At 41.3% G+C, this 17,350-nt stretch overlaps 1 long non-coding RNA gene across 1 annotated transcript in view; it reads right to left on the minus strand.

Moving 5' to 3' along the window:
- Positions 1-17,350, minus strand: part of LOC123001858 (uncharacterized) — a 73,095-nt gene that overhangs the window by 16,385 nt on the left and 39,360 nt on the right. The window contains exon 3 of the long non-coding RNA XR_006411153.3: positions 13,781-13,994. This is a non-coding gene — a long non-coding RNA (uncharacterized LOC123001858). The remainder of the gene's footprint in view (positions 1-13,780; positions 13,995-17,350) is intronic.

Raw genomic sequence — 17,350 nt, forward strand, 5'->3', positions numbered from 1 at the left:
ACCAACTGGGGCTGGGACCCTAATCCTCACCTGTCCGACACCAAAGCCAATACCCTTTCCATAACACACCCCGAGGAAACCATAAAGCCACACAGATGTGGTTTATAGGATTCGGACACCAGAATTTAGTAGCAGTGATATTGACTTTTTCATGATTTTGAGTAGACTTTCTAGTTTAATTGGGGGGGGGGGGTTAGCTTAGATTTTAGGTTAGATTTTTTTATTTAGTGTAGCTTTAGTTTGGAAGAGGAAAATTTCATAAATATAAAGTTGAACAGTAATACACATTTTAGATATATGGCTTTCTGTTTCCATGGTTGAAACTGATAGGATTTATAAGATCCACTTCTGTTTCTATTAAGACTATGCCTCCCCTAATTCTTCAGTTTTCAAGTGGGAAGTGTGTTTCCATTTTGTTTCCCAGAATTGTATTCAGTTGATTTTTTCATCAACAATAAAAAGAATGCACCATCGCCATCATCGTGTTCTTTGAGACTACTAAGTTCAATTAAATGTTAACATTCCCCACAAAATGACCAATCAAAAACAAATTTGGGGCTCTTTTTGATGTAATATCATTGAAGTTTATTACATTTAAACAGCAGAATCCTCTCATGGAAACCCACAGAAACAGAACTGAAGGTCGCTTCAGAAGACTCTCCTGCGGATGTGTGGGTGGAGTCCAAGGTCACAGTGGTCGCTGAACTAACCCTGGTACTCATTGGTCCAGGGAACTGGCCTGAGTTGAAAAGGGACACTACATACCTTCTAGGTGCCATCATGGTCACTCAAGGGCCTTTACCTCGAGGGTCTATCTTTCTACGACTGCCTGGCAAAGCACCATTCTGTGTGGCTGCCAATAACTTGATGCCTATGTCCCCATCCTGGGAGACAGCAGGAATGACTCTTTCTCTCAACCAGCATCACACAAGTCCTGCTAGGTTCTCAGTAGGTATTTATGACTGTCCTTTCTCCCGCTATGGGGGGAAGAGAAGTCTTCCTCGTTGTGTTGGTTTTTTTTAAGATTTTTTAATTTATTCATTTGACAGAGAGAGAGACAGCCAGCGAGAGAGGGAACACAAGCAGGGGGAGTGGGAGAGGAAGAAGCAGGCTCCCAGCACAGCATGGAGCCCGATGCGGGGCTCGATCCCAGGACCCTGGGATCACGCCCTGAGCCGAAGGCAGACGTTTAACAACTGAGCCACCCATGCGCCCCTTCCTCATTGTGTTTTTGTCAAGAGAACAGAGCACCATGGTTTTTCTTGGAATGGAGATTCACCATTGGTCGTGTGAAAAGTCCTTGTAGATTAACTTCTTTGGGGCTCTGAGTTTTCTAGCACTCTACCCGAGTGATGTGAAGGGTCTCTGAGAGGACTTTTGTATGTAATGAAACGAAGGTTAGTGGGTAACTTTATTTTTCTAAATTCCTGTGAAACTCAGTCCTGATTTATTAATGATCCTGCAATGTCTCATTTCAGATTAACTATGATATTTGAAACAAAGCTCTCCAACTTCTCACTAAGGCATCAGAAAGAGAGAGAGAATCCAAAGACGACAATCCAACCGATTCATGAAGTCCAAAAAAAAAAAAAGTCTTTGCAGGAATGAACAGAAAGAAGATGCCTCGCACCTCCCCCCATCCTCTAGGCAACAACTGCTGCACGTTTATGTTGAGGACTCATGGAGACAGGTGCGCCTACCTGGACACCTGGTACGTCAGCAGGTGGTTGAGAAGCCTTTGAGCAACTTTCGGATAAAGCCTCCACATGCAGAAGTGGCAGAGAGAGACAGAGAGCAGAGGAAGAATAGAGACAAGTGGGAGACATGGGGGAATGGACAGGGGGAAAAGGGAGTGCGGTTAGGAAGGAGGAAAAGAGTAGAAGAAAGGAAAGTATGAAAGAGAAAGGGAAGACAGGAAGGAGGGGGAAGAGAGTGAGCTGAGAAAGAAGACAAAGGGGAAAGGAGGAGCAAGAAGAGAGCTAAGGCCCAGGGCATGCATCCTTCCAGCCTCACCTGACGAAGAGACTGTCTTCTGAGCCGAGGGCAGGGCAGAGCACTAGTTGCATAGTAATGAAGCCAGGGGGCTGAAAGTCTCTGTGTACAAGGCTGGGCTGTCTCTGGTTTCACAGTCTGGCGGCCAAGCCTGGCCACTGGGGGCCTCTGGGAGCAGACGTGTCACCTGGCACCTGCTGTCATGCCCTTCCCTTATTCTGTTTGCATGCAGGATGGATAGTCCATGGGAACTCAGTGGGAAATACCCCCGGGAGTGGGACATGGCTTCCCATGACATTGTCAATGTCATGAGAACCTCAGTGTGAGTGTCGGGTGTCTAGGCCGTGGGAGGACAGCAAAGAGGGGGAAACACAATGGTGAAGCTGGCCAAAGGGAAGCTTCTGTGCTTTGCTGTTTCTGTTTTCTTCCAGGCAGTGAGAACTCCTTTCCCCCTTTCAATTTGCTTTGTCCAAATCTGGGACAGATACTGCTCTGTGCTGGTGTTCATGGAAATAAGAACTTCTCTTTTTCTTTTTGCTTCCCATGCCCTCCCCCCCAACAATTTACAAGATAGGTTGACTCCAGCCTTTTAGAAGTTTATAGAAATCCAAAGTTGACTGTGAATCAGAGAAAACAGACATTAAAAAGGAGAGAGGTTAATTAGAAAGAGAAAGAGATTTTTGGAAGGGTCAAAAGACACAGGTCATTTGCATTTCTGGTACCAGCTTTAGCCACCTAGAAGATGAAGCAAGAATCGAGGGGGCACATTTTCCTCCATCTATGTTTCCTGCGTGCACGAAATCTCCAGCAACTATCCCTTCGGTATCTTAAGATTCCCAAACTGAAAGAGATCTCAGAGATCATTGATTTAAATCTTTTCATTTTCAGGATATAATAAATGGAGCCAGTGAATGAAATCCCCTGTCCTGGGCCGACCAGCCTCTCTGCGATGTTGGCAGGGGCATGGGATGCTCCTTGAGTTGCACCAACCCACACAGCTGCTGAATGGGTCACTGTGCCAGGGACAATGGTGTTGAATTTCTACAGAGACCACTTCCTGCATTTGATACAGGCAAAGGGAAGAGGGAGAGGCTGGCCTATTCACCACGGGCTTTCTTATTTAACAACAGAACATCATGAGAATCTGCCTGCACTTTTGTAGTTGAACCGTATTATTTTACCCAACACTGTATCTGGTGCTAATGGAAGTACAAAGAGAAAAGAGCAGGCATCCCGGGCTCTGTAGACCCCTTGGTGGCAAAGAAAATACTAGCACCACTCTCTGTAGCATTTGACCTTGGGGAAGGTGCCTAACATTTTTGGCTTCAGTTTCCTCATCTGCAAAATGAGGCCATTGGTATTCCTGCGTGGGCTGGACTTCTTTAATTTGACATGAATCCAGCACATGGCACTATAACTGTTACATAAATGCTAAACATTTAGCCTTGGTGCTGTTAACATGGATCACTGTTGTGAGGCCTCTTTTTATCTCCTGTGACCAATAAACGCTTGTAGAATGGAGGGATGAATGAATTTTCAAGTTCCTAAGGCCAAGTCATTCCAAATCGTACTCTCTTGCTTTTAGAGACGTTAAATATAACTAGTATTCTGCTTTCGGTGTGTCCTCACAGGACAATTTGGCATATGACAAAAATTCTTATAAAATGGAAGAGGATGGAGGTCAATTGCAGCCTCCACTGACTCCTTTCCCACTGGAAGTAAAAGCTGAAGTCATGAAAATGAGTTACAAGGCCCCGCATGATCTGCAGTGCCTCCACCCCGATCTCCTGGCCTGCTGTTCGTCCCCTGCACTCATGCTGTTCAAGTCACTCTGGCTCCTTGGGCACATCAAGCAGGCTTCTACCACAGGGCCTTTGCACTTGCTGTTCCCTCTGCCAGAAATCCTATTTCCCCATTTGCTCTTCTCCCACACCTTCAAATGTCTACCATATCAGTAATGCCTTCCAGGAACGTAAGGTGCAAGATGGTTCCACCTTATCCCTGCCCCTGGCACTTTATTTTCAGTTGTAGGTCTCATCTCCATCTGATAGACTATATATTTTACTTATTTATTTTGTTGATTGTCCCTCCTGCCCTCATCTCACTAGAGGGCAAAGAATTTTGTCCATTTTGTCACTGCCATTTCCCCAGCACCCAGATCAATGTTTAGCACACAGTGGGCACTTGGTATGTATTTGTAGAATTAAGGAATCTGGTAATTAAATACTACTTTATGTCTCACTCATATCCTTAGGGGATCAGGTTGGTAAATGAATGAATGAATGAATGATGAATGAATGAATGAATAAATAAGGCTCTCATTTACTAAGCACTTCCTAGGTGCTTCTTCTAAGTACTTTCCATGTGTTCATTTATCTCTTAAGACCTATGAAGCAAGAGCCCTATGAATTAAGGTCTCTTATTGCCATCTTCTTGGCTGGTCCCTCTAAACACTAGTGGGCCTCAGGATCAGTCTCTGAGCCTCTTCTATTCTGTAACAATCCTCACTTCCTAGAGCCTCTCAACCCTTCCTATGGCCTCAAATATCTTCTACATTTTGACTCTTACTCAATGTACTTCTCCCACCCAAGACCTCTCCCCCAAACTCCAGACCCGTTTATCCAACTGCATACTTAGTACATCTCTTTGGATGTCTAGTAATTATCTCAATCTTAACATGTCTAATTCGAACCCTTGGACTGTAGCTCTTCTCTCACTCTGAGAAGGGCAATTCCATTCTTTTGGTTTTTCAGACAAACATTACAGGGTGGTAGAAATAGTCTTTACCTTGATAGTGGCGATGGGTTTACAACTACATGAATTTGTCACAACTCATAACACTGTACCGTGGAAGGGTGGATTTTACTGTATGTAAATTAGACCTCTGTGAGCTTAGCTTTTAAAAGGGGGCTGTTGAGAAGCTATAACCAAAAGACCGTATTTTGAACATTTTGCTCCTGTCTTACACTGATGGTTGTTTCTGTCGTCCTGGAGAGCAATACGCAAACGTGTCTCCTCACTTTTGTGGTAGGCGGGAGCTGCAGTCAGGGCCGTGTTATGATTCTAGTGGGCCCTCTCCTCCATTAAAAAGTTGTTAAAGATGATACGTTATGATTGTGTCAATATAGCTTTTTTCTTCAGATTTTAAAAGAAATTTAAATTTTCTTTTATTTAAATTTTATTAAAGATTTAAATTTAAATTAAATTTCAATTTTATTCAAATTTTAAATTAAATTTCATAGATTTTCTTCAAGTCTTAAAAGAGATTAAAACTGTTTTGTGAGGGGCGCCTGGGTGGCACAGCGGTTAAGCGGCTGCCTTCGGCTCAGGGCGTGATCCCGGCGTTATGCGGTCGAGCCCCACGTCAGGCTCCTCAGCTATGAGCCTGCTTCTTCCTCTCCCACTCCTCCTGCTGTGTTCCCTCTCTCGCTGGCTGTCTCTATCTCTGTCAAGTAAATAAATAAAAAATCTTTAAAAAAAAAAATGTTTTGTGGGCCCCTAAAAGCGTCGTGAGCCGTGGGCACTGTGCCTAATGGAAAAGTTGGCCCTGGGTGTGACCCAAGCCTGCCGGAAAGGAAAATCAGGCTAATCATTTCCTACAAGTGAATGACCAGGAGTAGAAGTTATGCATTTAGTTCCTAGTGCTGTCATTGATTTTCCAATAGTTTCAAGCAAGCAGGTTACTCTCTCTGGGTCTCAGTTCCCCAATGGGTGAAAAAAAGGATATCAAATTCAGTACTCACTTAAAACCTGCTCCTAAGGTCCTAAATATTAAAAATTCATCCAACAACAGTTTGTTCTGTACCAGGGCTGTGCAGTAGATGTGTAAATCTGAGCAAAATCCCAGCAGCCCCTAACCTTGGTGTGCTGCTGAATTCTCACAAAAGAACACTCATTAAACATGCACAAAATAGGAGATTCTTGAAAAGGCACCTGCTTTTCCTTTGTCTGTCTTTTTTATATTATTCTTTCACATACCGGTTACTCTGCGTATATATCCAGGGAATGGCTTGTAACCACAAGGGTTTAGTTACAAATATAAATTCTGAAGAAATCATGCATTTCCAATGGAGATTTCTATCAACAATTCTCAAGCGAGATCTCCTGCTATGTGATGTGTCTCTAAACTGTTCATGAATGTCTCCCTAAGTCAGTGCATGCCACTTTGAACTTTTCTCTGACTCCACTCTGAGAACTAAGTTGACGATGGTGGTGGTGGGCATAGATAACACGGCATGATTACAGGAAGACCCCCTCACCAAGAAACATCTCCCCTGCTAGCCTTCTACCCAAGCTTGATGACCTCCTGCTGACTGTTCCTTCGTTCAGGTTAACTGTCGCCTTTCCCCTGTACGATCTCTTTAAATTTTCAAAAACTCCCTTTACTTATGAAGTCAGATGGTTTTCCACTGGGGCAATGCAGGCACGAGGAATCAGGTAGAGAGAGCAAGACTGGAAGAGGAGAAAGTCCATGGGAGGAATCCTCAAGACAACCTCCCATCCCACTCAACTACCATTACAAATTTAACCCTAGTCTTGAGAGAAATTCCCTGCCAGTCGGTCCATAAATATTTATCTAGTTGCTCCTGTGCGGAAGGCCTGGGCTGTGAGCAGAAGTGTCTCTTCATCTCGGTTAACACTCTCCTGTCAATGTCACCAATGGAAAACTACCACAAACGTCATCCGTAATACATTGCTCTGTTTTTAGAAATGTACTATGGATGCACTTCTGCCCCCATTTTGTGTCTGATTTTGCTCTGGGACCATGGACTCAGACGTACTTTGAGTAACACCACTTAATTTCCTAAATAGACAAGACCGTGCATTGTACTTACAGTGGATGCTTACATTATCCTAATTTTCTATTTAATTATGTTTCCCTTGATAACTGATCCCTTTTAAACTAATAACTTGAATACATCCATCACTCATTTTAAAATTATTCTTTTCTCTGCCCACTGGCTCCTTCTTCCTTGACTCCTAGAGGTAAAACAGGATGCTGCTGATGCCACTTCCGAGAGTTTTATTACCCTTTCACTGGGACTAGATGTTGAAGCTTTTACCAAAAAAATCATCAAAATAATATTTCTCATCAAGAGTTTTATAACCTTAACAACTACAAGAGTACATATTTAGCTCTTTCTCCTTAATATGATGACTCTTTATATTTCTCTATGTTCTTCTCAATTTTCAGGCGTGTGCATATTTTTTACTTCTGTAACCCGAGCTTCCCAGGTCATACAGGATTGGGCAGAAAATTCAGAGGGTGTGACTTACTCTTACAATAGAGTCCCTTACAATCATATCCCTGATTTTGAGCTTTTTCCCAACCTGTTCCCTCCCTAGCAAAATCACTAGCTATTCCGGCCCATTTCTCTACATCCATTGGTCCAGGAATGAGGTTGACCTGTTCAGGGGCTGCCAGTGGAGGTCTCCCTCCTAGGGCTGATGGCATCAATATTTGTTCTCCTGGTCTGGTAACTTGAAGGAGAGCAGATAATGAGGCTCTCAGCTGCTACTGAGGTGCTCATTGACTATTGAATAAGACCAACATCTAAAGAGGTAAGTACAGTCAATGAGGGAAGGCCTAAAACCACATACTGGAACAAAGCAATGACGTGAGCTTAGGCAGAGGAAGGAGATAATGGCTTGGGGTTGCTGGAAGGCTGAATAGAGGCACTGGGTTATTGAGTAGACCCTAGTCACTGGGAAAGACCACTATAGGCCAGTAGTTACCAAGCCCCTTTGAACATTAAAATTACGCGGAGAGTTTAAAAAAACAAACAAAAAAACCAATGGGGGCAGGAACTCACAAGTTTCTGATTTAATTGGCTTGGGTTGGGGCCCAGACAAGGACATTTAAAAATGTTCCCCAGGGTTACATGAGTGTGTCCACTTTATGAAAATTCATTCAGCTGTACAGGTAAGATTTGTACACTTTTCATATCTGTTTTATGTGTCAATAAAAAGGTTTAAGAAAATGAAAAAAAAATGTTCCTTAGGGAAGGCTAAAATGAAGCTTGTGGTGCTGGATTAAAGTTGAAGATATTAGTATGAATTTGTGTTTATTTTCGTATATTTACAGACAGAAACATACAGAAATACAGGTATGTATGTATTCTTGTGTTATTATGCATCCGTTTCCTAGATCTGTCCACTGAGAGGGCCCAGAAGCACACACTTAACAACGAACACACTTAAGATAGGACCTTAGGTTCTAAACACCATTCTCCATTAAAAAGAAACAGGGCTCCCCAGAGAAATAATGAATTCTAAGGCCTGAAGCAGGGAAAATACAAGATAAACCTGGAGCATATTTGTAGCATGATAAGAAAGTGTTGTTTTAAAAAAAAAAAGTGGGGGTGAATGGTAAGGGAAGCATGTCCAAAGGACAAAGGGGACAGCCTGAAGGAGCCGCCAGTGGCCAAAGTTGGAATAATTTGAGCAATAAAATATAGTAGTAGCTTATAGCCCAAAGCATAAATAAATACCCAGGAGTTTATACACAATTGAATAATTAAATAAGCAGAGAGAAGGGGGAAACCTTCCTTACATAGAGAAGTCCGATTAATAAATACAGAAGAAACGACGGATACAGAAAATCACCTGGAGCAGACCAGAGTAACGATTGCTAGGGGAAAGACCCACAGGTGGATGTTAAAATCAGTGGGCAAAAGTTTTATGGAAAAATAGTATATTTGCATAGTCTCAAAGTAATCCCTCAAAATATTTATTAGTTATTGTGGTTGTTTTAATTTACGTCCACATTTTTAATGTACTTTTCCCTCCAAAGACTAAGGCTTAATTCCCTTCCCTCGAGGGGAGACTGGACTTAGTGACTCTCTGACTAATACGTACAGAGGGAGAAAAACAGTACCCGTAGGTAGGGAAAGCTGGCAGACACCACCTTGACCAAGCGATCAAGGTTAAATAAGAAATAAGTCATGTTGCTCTCACATGTCCCCTAATATGAAGCAACAAGAAGGGCACACAACCTCCGTGATCGTCTTCACCCTCCATAACCCCAGTTTAAGGATGAGAAAATATCAAACAAACCAGAGGAACTTTCTACAAAATATCTGACTAGTAGTCTTTCCAAGTGTCAAGCTCCAGAAACACAAAGAAAGAAGTTTTCGGAGATTGGAGGAGACCAGGGAGACATGTTGCATAAATATGATGTGATTTCCTAGTTTAGATCTTTGAACAAAGGCTTAATGGAAAACAGGTGAAATCCAAATGAAGTCCGTTGAGTTACTAATGAGCCAATATTGATTTTTTAGCTTTGATTAATATACTGTGGTAATGTAAGATGTTAACACTAGGGGGAACTAGTGAAAGGCATATAGGAGCTTGATGTACTCTCTTTATAACTTTGATAAATCTAAAATCACTTAAAAATTTAAATATTCGAGGGGTGCCTGGGTGGCTCAGTTGGTTGGGCGTCTGCCTTTGGCTCGGGTCATGATCCCATAGTCCTGGGATCGAATCCCACATCGGGATCCCTGCTCAGTGGGGAGCCTGCTTCTCCCTCTCCCTCTGCCGCGCTCTCTCTCTCTGTCAAATGGATAAATGAAACCTTCTTTAAAAATTTAAATATTTGAAATATAAACAAGTAAAATTTTTTTTCAGTGTTCTCCAGGTGATGTTAAGGGGTGGCCAGGGTTGAGAAGCCCCTACTCTAGGTAAAGGCAGAAACTTCAGCTGAGTCACAAAGTGATAAAATATGAGCCATTTGAGGGAAATGATGATATGGTAACATTTTTCTGTAGTGTATGTAATAAGGGACAGTGGGGAATGAGGCGAAACAGGTAGTTGGGTCAAATTATAAATACTCTTTTTACCATGCAGGATAAGAGATCTGTCCTTTACATTGTAGATCTTGGCAAGTCATTATATTTTTGAAGCAGAGTGATATTGGAAGTCGTATTTCAGGTTAGTTTTAGATAACTCTACTGTCACTTAAATGCTTTATAACAACAGCAATTACTTAAAAATATCTTGCAAATTTATTCTTTGAAGGATGTGGAATTATGTGTGGATACCATACAGAAAGTATTTTTTGTTTTTAATGTCACGTGCTTTCCTTTGTGCATTTCTGCATTATGCCACACACTCCCGAGTTAGGCATCCTGGGCAGGAGCTGGGAAGAGCTAGGATCAAATAGCAGAAATGCAATGGGAAAGTAAGAGTTAAAGGTAAGCTTCCAACATGCAAAGTGGAATTTTGCAGGAAGTAATTTGCAAATGAGGCTGAGCCAAGCCTGATGGGACAGACCATGGAGTTCCTTGTAACAACCCTAACTCCAGACCAGAAAGAAAAAGAAGGCAAGTTCAGCCCTCCAGCCCCAGGAGTGACCCTTCAGTAGTTTTAAATTTTTCCAGAAGTAGATCTTCATTAGAGGTGGCATCTTCCTAGGAATCTTCAGGACAATCTTCAGAGGAGAGATAGTCAGAATTGTCTGGTCAGTAGACCTGTGAGCTCAGGTTGCCCATACTGGGCCCACTGGGGCCAGGCAAATTCAGCTTTGGAAGGAAAAAGGGCTGCCTTTCCTCTGGCAGCTTGAAATCTGTTTCTTCAAGAGTTGCTGAAAGCTTACAGTTGGTGATGTCAGACAACCCCTTGCCAAGCTGGGGTGTCACCTAGAGTGCTCGGTGTCAATGTTCCGAGAGCTTATTACCTATATCCAAGGCATTTTCATCTTTGTACTGTAAGAAAAGAGACAGCCAGGGGACGGAAGATCTCGCCTAAAAACAAACTCACAGATGCATTCTCCTGGCACTGTCTAATTAATAAAAATATCCATCAAAAGGGGCGCCTGGACGGCTCAGTCAGTTGAGTGTCCAGCTCTTGATTTTGGTGCAGGTCATGATCTCAGAGTCATGAGATGGAGCCCTGCGTGGGGCCCTCGCTCAGTGGGAAGTCTGCTTGAGATTCTCTCCCTCTCCCTCTGCCCCTCCCCTTCATGTGCATGCTTGTGTGCTCTCTCTCTCTCTCTCTAAAATAAATAAATCTTTTAAAAATATATATCCATCAATGGAAAAACAATTAACTACATTTTGGGACAAATATGCAATAGAATACTATACAGTCATTACAAATGATGACTGGGTTGTACAATTTTGACTTGGAAAGATGTCTATAAATACCTTGAATGATAAAAAAAAATAAGTTCAGCTTGAGCATGCTCTAGGCCATGAGAAAAATATTATGTAAGCCTATGCGCGAGAGTGCATGCCTGCAGGTATACACAGAGAACTATATGGAAGGAGATTCATTAACTTAACATCTTTTATCTCTGGCAGCTGCTGTTCTTTAATTTTTTTTCCTTTGGGTTTTCTCTGTTGCTTCATGTTTTTAATTTTTAATTTTATTTTTATAATCAGAACAATAAACTATTTTTATTTTGCAATAGAATAAAGTATTTGTTACACTTCAAAAAGCTCATCGTTCTCTCTGAATATTCCTCACGTTGCTAATTACAGCTTCAACTATTACATTTTGGAAAATTCAATTAATAATTACGTTTAAAAAATAGCTAAGAGATAGTATTTTTCTGGCTATACTATAATTTATGTAAGATTTCTCTAAGTGTCGGGGCACTGGGGTCATTTCAAACTTTTGATAAAGTAATGAATAAATATTTTGATATGTAAATCCTTATACTTCTGACTAACTCATTAGTATATGGAGGAAAATCTACTGAAGCAAAGTAAAATTTGACAAATATCCCAAATTGCTCTATCCAGTGATTAGAGAGTCTTTATTGAGTTACATTTGTGTCTTGTCTTTTTAAAAACTCTTTGCCATTTAATAATTAAAAAGAAAAAATCTTGTTTTCATTTAGATTTGGTTAGTTCCTAGGGAGACTGGGCACTTTAATATATATTACTTGCTATTTTCATAAAATGTTAAATTTATGAATTGCCTTTTTGTGTCCTTTGTTCATTTTAATTTAATTTGGGGAGAGAGGTTCTTGTTAACAAGAACCATAAGCTCACCTCCATACTAATTTTGCAAATATTCATTCAATTTTATATTTTTATTTTGTTTGTAGAGGTGGTCAAACACGCGTACAGAGTAATACATATTTTATGTGGTCAAATCTATTACAGATTTTACTTTTTAAATATTTTTCCATTGATTTTTGTAGCTGAAAAGTCCTTCCCTATTCCAAACTCAGATAATCTGTTACTGAATTCTTTACTTTGTAGCTTAATCATTTACACCTAATTCTTTAGTTCATCTGGAATTTATTTTGATGTATGATACAAGGATCTAAATTATTCCTTTTCCCAAATGGCTAACCAACTAACTATTGAGATACTAAATTATGACATCCACTAAGATCTGCTACTTAATTGTTGAGCCAGTTAGAAGGTTCGTGCTTCCAGAATAATCTGAGGCATTGCTTGCAAAAAGTAGTATATAGAAATTAAAACCTCTGGTGACTACCACTCCGCTCACCTTTCCTGGTTTTACACCTGCCCCCCCACTCCCCCAGCTCCTGGTCCTCCTCCAGGTGCATTGCATTACTGAGACTGCAGCCCTGCAGTACAAGTAGAGAGAGAGGTATTGGTCTGGGGTGAAAGAATGTCTCGGTGCTGGAGAGAAGTAACTGCGGGCTGCTCACCTGTGAAGACCCCATATCCCTGGAGCCTAGAAATACATGGAAACTTCCTTATAGCACCCTGATCAGGAGCCTCTTAAACACTTAGTTAATAAAACTTCTCCTGGAGGGAGTCAGAGAGTTGACCAATATGTTTAATCCCCAAGGCATTTGTAGTTTACAACTGACTTCACCAATCGTTTTAGGAAGTGTCTATATTGGGATGGTGGGGAGGATTTAATCAGGTATCTTGCTGCCTAGCAGCCTTCTTAACCCAAAGTCTAGTAATTATTTCCATACTTTAATTATTTACTTCCTTGGAATCAACCCCTTAAGGAGGACTTCAGACTTACCAACCCACTGATGATATAGTAAATGTGTAATGTATATAAAATACATAAGCTTCTTACAGTGCCTTGCCTCACTATCTGCAAGCTTGGATTTTTTTTACTTGGTATTTTTACTTAAAAGATAAGTACATTTTAATCCCTGCAGCCACTCTAATGTAGTATAGCAAAGAGAAAAAACAGAAGAGTTTCAAATCAAAATGATATTATGCTTTATTTCCCACAACCTTCTCTTACCCAAAAACTCTTCACCATAAACTTTCCCTAAACTTCATATTTTGTAAAAAAAAAAAAAAAAAAAAAAAAAAAAAGGGCTCTGTTTTACTGCAGTTCTAATTCTCTATGTGTCTTCAATAATTGTACCTCATTCCAAAACACGTTGTCAAAAATAACCCTTAGCAGCAGGGACAGATCTGTCTCAGCAGGGTCTCCCATACTTTATGGCTACTTTCATTCCAAGAATAGCACACTCTTCCTTAGTGAATTAATCTTTTAATGGAATTTCTTCTGCATTATTTAGTGAAACGACCCCACAGGGGGCTAACCCACCCTCTGTAAGTAATTAGAGATAAGTATGTTTAATGCATTTCTGAATATTTTACTCTAATACGCTCTTCAGTCACAAATAAGCAGCTGAATCAACCTGCCTTTGGGGCTGTTGAGTCCAGATTTCAAGCTACCCATACAATTGTGCGGCACCTGAGCCACCTGACTGCTCGGTGACTCAAATTTACCTTCTCCAGGGGCAGGAAACAAAACAGCCAGCAGGCTCTCCTGACGTTTCAGATCAATGGTGTGCTTCCTTCTTCCTCCCACCAAATGTTAAGAAACTTACCTGAGTTAGAAAAGTTGCTTCAGCTACTCCCTCCGGCAATGTTCTATCCATAGCTCCTAATTAGGGCTCGACTTGATGTTTTCCTGCTCTGGTTCAAGTTGCACGTCTGTGCCTCCGTCCACCTCCGTGTAGCACACGTCTCCCTGCCTGTGTTCCGGAGTCTGGCTGTTCATCCACCCATGATAGTCTGGCTCCCCCAAGGTCGATCCAAACCCTGGTAAAGAGGCCAGAAATGATGTTAATGACCTTGCTGCCGAGACCACAAGACATGCTGAAGCTCGATGAGGATTTATTTTTAAAAATAGATATGTTTATTTTCCATTATTTAGAAAAGAAAGAAAATTCAAAGTGTTTCTCAAAAAAAAAAAAAAAAGTATACCCCAGGGTTGGCATTAAAAGAATCCATAAAAAGCTGTAGGACTAGACTTGTATCATTTTCATTTTCTTGACCCACGGGGAGCTTTGCATAGATCCTATTATTCAGGTCAGGGATAACCAGAGCGCCTCACTGTTTTTCAAATTACATTTGGGATCACGGACATATTCCTGTGAAAGGCCTGGAGCAGTCCTGCTCAAAGTATGGTCCACAAAGTTGTGCTTGTCCACGTTGAGAAAAGTACAGAAATTGAGACATGATACACACTGTTATCAAGGATGTGGAACTCTCTCCTACGTTTCTGGTGGGAGTGCAAAATCACACAGCCACTCTGCAAAACAGAATGGCAGTTTCTTACAAGGTTGAGAAACTTTGTACACTTACCACACACCCCAGCACTCTTACTGTGAAGTAGTTACTCAAGAGAACTAACATGTGTCCACACAAAGATCTGTGTGTAGCAGGGTTATTAACAGTAGCCAGAAACCGAAAACAGCCCAAATCTCTATCTGCTAGTAAGCGAATAAACAAACGGAGGTATAAACATATTATAAGATATTATACATAAAAAAAGGAATGGATTGATATATACAACCACATAGATGGATATCACAAATACTATTTCAGGTGAAAGAAGCCAAACACAAAAGACGACATACTGTACGATTCCATTTAGGTGAAATTCTACTAAACGTAAAACTATGGGCAGAGAAAGCAGGTTCATTGTTGTCTGGAGCCGGGCATCAGGGTGGAGGGAACACTGCAAAGGGACAAAAGGGAACTTTTTCAGAATGATGGAACTGTTCTATCTGATTTGGGTGAAATTTGAATGACTGTATACAGTCATCAAAATTTATCAAACAGTATGCGTAACGTGAGTAAATTTTATTGTCTGTACATTAAACCTCAATAAAATGAGAGAAAAGAAAGAAAGAAGGAAGGAGAGAGAGAAAGAAAGAGAGAAAGAGGGAAAGAGAAAGAAAGAAAATGAATAAGGAAGGAAGGAAGGAAGGAAGGAAGGAAGGAAGGAAGGAAGGAAGGAAGAAAGAGAAAGAAAGAAAGAAAGAAAGAAAGAAAGAAAGAAAGAAAGAAAGAAAGAAAGAAAGAAGGAAGGAAAGAAAGAAAGGTCAACAATAAAAAATCTTCATTCTGAAAGCAAATGTAATGGTTTGAAGGGAAGAAATAAAATTTCATTTGCCCCCCAGAAAAGACAAGTTTGAGCCACAACCAATGAGTCTGAAGTGGAGGTATTTTTATTTTATATTATTCACACTGAGTTCTGAGATTCCTTTGTAAGTGGGGTGCAAGGGCCAGAACCGGCCCCCACCTCCAGTCTGGCTCCATCACATCAGCCTCTGAGTCAGGAAGCACCCTCAGACCTGGGGTAAATCTGAATCTTTGCTGTACACACCTTCAGATCAAGCTTTCAGAGTGTGGTCCACTGTCTCTAAAGACAAAATGTCATTCTTACTATAACCTTTATTTTGTTTTCCTTTTTACCAGCACCTCAGAGAATAGCATCAACAGCTTAATGTTTACTTCAGTGAATCAAGGCTGTTTCCATAGCAACACCTCTAATTCTCTGGAACTGCCATTTTATGTCAATTTACTATTAATGGAAGATGAAACAAAAGAAAGCACACAGAAGAGAGAAAGCTTAGTGCCTAAGACTGACAAGCAGAACAAGGCGGAAGGGAAGTAAATGTGTCATTTGCAAGACTTTTAATACTGAGTGGGCTTTGACGTTATTCAACAGATAACCATTTTGTGCTTGGGTTTATATAATGATTTCATAGGACCATAGAGTCTTTGAGTCAAAATGGCCTTAAAAGTCTCCTGCAAACCTTTATGTTAGAGTACACAACACTTAGTCCCAAAAGGCGTAAGGGATTTAACGAAGGTCATTTGGCTCGTAAGAGGCAGAGCCAAGAGCCGAACACAGGACACGGAACTGATAACCGAGGCTCTTTTTGGGCACATGATAGTGTGTCTTTCACCTGTTAGTCCACTAGTTCAGGCTCCACTTTTTTGTGGAATCCATTGTACTGAACACCAAGAGTTTCACCACCTGGCCTACGAAGAAGAAAGTTGAGGCCATCGATTGTGGTTACTAGGGCCATTGCTTGTAAGAGAGAAGTAAAATCAGATGCCACGTAGCAAGCATGTCTCAGTCAGAATCCAACTGCAAGAAGTAGAGACCTCCCTAGGGATTTTATGCAGAACATGATTTAATACAAGGAATCAGGCGCTTCGGAAATTGGTGGAAGGACCGGAAGACTGTGCTGTAGGCTAGATCTCCAAGAATGATGCCCAGAACCATGCAGAACTGACCCATCAGGGAAGCTTTCATGTCTGTCCCAAACAGGAAGGTGGAAAATCAAGAGGCTGCCACTGGAACTATTGGGGCCAAGAAAATGTCAGTGTGGATAAGATCCAGAATCAAGTAGCTGATATCCAGAAGTCACTGGTACTCTCACTGTCCACAGATCTGGAGATTGGACACTGGACTACTTCTGGAAGGAAGAAAACACTACGTTCTATAACCACAAGGGACATGACCAACAGCTCCAAAGCAACAGGAAGGTGACTCAACCTCGTTTCCACCTTTAAATTTCCAGTGAATACATCTCACTGGCAGAACCCGATTTGCACCCAGAACCTTACCCATAAGGAAGTATAAAAAATGTAGTGTGTGTGTGTTTAAGATTGATTGATTGATTGATTTGAGAGAGAGCGGGGATGGACAGAGAGAGGGGGAGAGAGAATCTCAAGCAGACTCCCCACTGAGCACAGAGCCTGACACAGGGTTTGATCTCACCACCCTGAGATCATGACCTGAGCCGAAATCAAGAGTAGGGTGCTTAACCAATTGAGCCACCCAGGTGCCACCAAACGTAATTTGTTTTAAAAGCTTTCCAATTTCCACTGTACTGGAAGATGTGCTAAGATGAGGAAGGATGGAATGCTGAGGGTCAGCTGACTGTAGTCAGGGGAAGGAATTCAGTAAGCCTGTTGGTTGATGGGTTTTCATACAAATCCACAACCACTGGTGCATTACACTGGAAAGAAGAATACTTTGGTGAAAGTGGGTAAATGAGTGCCCTAAAACACTGCCAGTGGGAGGGAAGGGAGGTGAAGCAGCCACATTGGACAGCATTTGACAGGACCATTCAAACATTTTCAAGCACGTAGGT

Source organism: Ursus arctos, unplaced genomic scaffold (assembly GCF_023065955.2).
Source record: "Ursus arctos isolate Adak ecotype North America unplaced genomic scaffold, UrsArc2.0 scaffold_3, whole genome shotgun sequence".
NCBI classification, from domain to species: Eukaryota; Metazoa; Chordata; class Mammalia; order Carnivora; family Ursidae; genus Ursus; species Ursus arctos.